The 3,412-nt window shown below is 39.9% G+C and overlaps 1 pseudogene; it reads left to right on the top strand.

Annotated features, from left to right (window-relative positions):
• Positions 1 to 717: 717 nt before the first annotated feature.
• On the top strand, positions 718 to 1,718 carry LOC132397502 (craniofacial development protein 2-like; annotated as a pseudogene).
• The last annotated feature ends 1,694 nt before the right edge of the window (positions 1,719 to 3,412 follow it).

Below are 3,412 nucleotides of genomic sequence, written 5' to 3' on the forward strand. Positions count from 1 at the left end.
ATATGTGTACTTCTTCATGATTTAAATAAAACGTACCATGTTGCCCCAAGATAATTGAAGAAAATCTAACCAAAGTTAAATAAAGTGGCAATAGGTCCAAAAGTATTAATTCTCTGAGCTATGCAAAATCAAAAGACATTTTCTTAAGGGATGTAAAGAAATTTCTCAGTAAGTCCTCTATTAAGCATGTTTCTGTACCGGGAATTTGATGATGACTGAGTTCAATTGATTGCATAATACTGTATAATTAAAAAGGAATGGATCAAAATGCCATTGTTTCCAACTTCCAAGTTTCATTAAAACACTGAATACTAAATAGCCTTTAAAAGGCCAACATACATCTCACCTATTATGAGACAAATGCTTGACACTGTGTTGCTAATGTTATTGTGTTATTCAAGAAGGTAATAATCCTGGAAACAGTATACCTGTGAGTGTCACAAGAAGTTACTTGAGGGTGATCTTGAAGCTTTAACTCTTCGAGGTTTCAGTGAAGAGAAGTTTCTTTTGGAGAAAACAAAAGGAGAGCAAAGCTCAATTTTTTTTTCTAAACCTTCTTTGTATCTGCTCAACTAGGACAGTAGAGATGCCAGGCAGGATAGAGGAGTGCTAAGTCTTCAATGATGTGGGAAGGCAGGGAGATCTCCAGTGTCCCTGACAACTACAATTGTGAGAAAGGCTAATGACCTAAAGCCGAGAGGACACCCAACCGCTGATATGCCTGGAAATGAAAATAAGGGTCTTATGTTGCAAAGATTGATACACCATTGGAACCTGGAATGTAAGATCCATGTATCAAGGTAAACTAGATGTGGTCAAAAATGAGCTGGCGAGACTAAGCATTGACCTATTGGGAATTAGCAAACTGAAGTGGACTGAAATGGGTCATTTTACATCAGACAGTTGCCAGATCTTCTGCTGTGGGCAGGAAACATGCAGAAAGAATGGAGTGGCTTTAATTGTCAAAAAATGGGTACCAAAATCAGTGACTGGATACAACCCAAAAATGATAGAATGATCGCAATATGACTTCAGGGAAAGCCATTCAACATCACAGTGATCCAAGTTTATGCTGCAACCACAGATGCCAAAGAGGATGAAATTGTCCAGTTTCATGAAGAATTGCAGCTCCTCCTGGATATGACACCAAGAGAGGATGTAACATTTATCATTGGAGACTGGAATGAAATCGCAGAGCACCGGGAGAAACAAGCAACTTTGGCCTTGGAGTACGGAAAGAAGCAGGACATTGACTGGAAGAATTTTGCCAAATTAACTCTCTGGTTATAGCAGCCTAAGAGGCAGCTCTATACATGGACATCACCCGACGGTCAACACCGAAACCAGATTGATTATATACTTTGTAATCAGAGATGGAAGAGCTCTGTACAATCAGCTAAAATATGATAGGAGCAGACTGTGGCTCATACTATAAGCTGTTGGTTGTAATATTCAGAATGAAACTGACAAAGATCAGGAAAGCCAATGTACCAGCAAAGTTTGATATCGATAGCATCCCTCAAGAATATGCCGTGGAAGTGAAGAACAGATTCCATGGATTCATCCTGGTAGAGAGAAAGCTGGAAGAACTATGGATAGAAGTAAGGAGCATTATACAAGAGGTGGCAACAAAAATATTGCAAAGAAAAAGAGGAGCAGGAAAGCAAAATGGCTTTCTGTGGAGGGTCTACAAGTGGCTGAGCAGCAAAGAGAAGTGAAGGCCAATGGAGATGGAACAAGTACCTCCAACTGAACGCAAAGTTCACGAAGATAGTAAAGAAAGATACGGAAACTTACTTAAAGGAGCAATGCAAAGAAGCTGAAGAAGCCAACAGAACTGGAAAAACAAGAGATTATTCAAGAAGATTAGAGAAATCAAAGCAACATTTCATGCAGAAATGACAAAGAAGGGAAGGAAGGAAGAAGAAAACATCAAAAAGAGATGGCAGGAATACACAGAAGAATTGTACAGGAAAGATCCCAACACAAAAGACACCTGCAATGACTCCCTCATTGATCTAGAGCCGGACATTCTGGAAAGTGAAGTCGAAAAGGTGATAGAAACATTAACAATAATAAGGCTGCAGGATGTTACATGATACCAGTTGAATTGTTTAAAACTTTTAAAGGTGATGCTATAAAAGTGTAGCATACAATTTGCCAGCATAACTGGAAAACCCAGCAATGGCCTTTAGACTAGAAAAGATCAGTTTATACCCCAATTCCCAAGAAGGGAAATGTAAGAGAATGTTCAAATTACTGAACAATTTCACTAATTTTGAATGCTAGCAAGGTAATGCTAAAGAGCATGCAAGCAAGACTGCAGCAATATATGGAATAAGAACTGCCAGATGCACATACTAGTTTTAGAAGAGACAGAGGCACCAGAGAGCAAATTGCTAACTTACGCTGGATAATGGAGAAATCGAGGGAATTCCAGAAAAGTATTTATCTATGTTTTATTGACTACTTTAAAGCCTTTGGTAGTGTAGACCATAAAGCTGAACACATCATGAGGAATGCTGGTCTAGAAGACTCAAATCAAAATTGCCGGACAAAATATTAACAACCTCAGATACGCAGATGATACTACTCTAATGGCTGAAAGTGAAGAAGATCTGAGGAAGCTTCTGATCAAAGTGAAAGAAGAATATGCAGAAGCTGGCTTGTTGCTTAACATTGAGAAAACCAAGATTATGTCAACCAGCCCTATTAACTCTGTGGTAATAAATGGAAAGGAAGTGAAAGCAGTGACGGATTTTGACTTTCTCAGTTCAAAGATTTCTGTAGATGGTAACTGCAGCCACAAAATTAAATGGTGTTTACTTCTGGGGAGGGCAGCAATGGCAAATTTAGATAAAACGAGACAACGGGGTGACCCGTTGGGGCACCACCCTTTGGGGAAAAAGTAGTGCAGTCTGATGCGACCAGAATGAACATTAAATTTTCCTGAATGCTATTGGCATTGCTTTGCTTTGGAAATTGAAGAAGAAAAACAGTTTATTTAAGAAGAAAGACACGTAGCAAGGCAAATATATTTCCTCCTCGTTTAATGAATGACACTTTTGATGGCAATGTTTCCGGTTGATCTGCCACCCTTGTGCCTCTCATTGTCATTCTGGAGACGTGCAGTCCTTTCATGTGCCATCTCTTCTGCTGTTTGTTTGTCTCTGATCTTGGAGACGTGCATTTCTCAGCTCCTTTGTCTCTTCCTCTCTCCTCCTTCTGTGCCTGTTGTTGTCATTTTGGAGATGTGCATGCATCTCCTCCTGTCTCCTCTTCTCTCATCTTTTTTGCCTGACCATTTGATCCTGAAGTCGTGCGGCCCTGGCCTCATCCGATTCTTGATCGCTTCCTCTCCTTGCCACTTCCCGATGACATTTGACGTCATCTCTTGACCATAATGTCCCCC

Source organism: Hypanus sabinus, chromosome 7, assembly GCF_030144855.1.
Source record: "Hypanus sabinus isolate sHypSab1 chromosome 7, sHypSab1.hap1, whole genome shotgun sequence".
NCBI classification, from domain to species: Eukaryota; Metazoa; Chordata; class Chondrichthyes; order Myliobatiformes; family Dasyatidae; genus Hypanus; species Hypanus sabinus.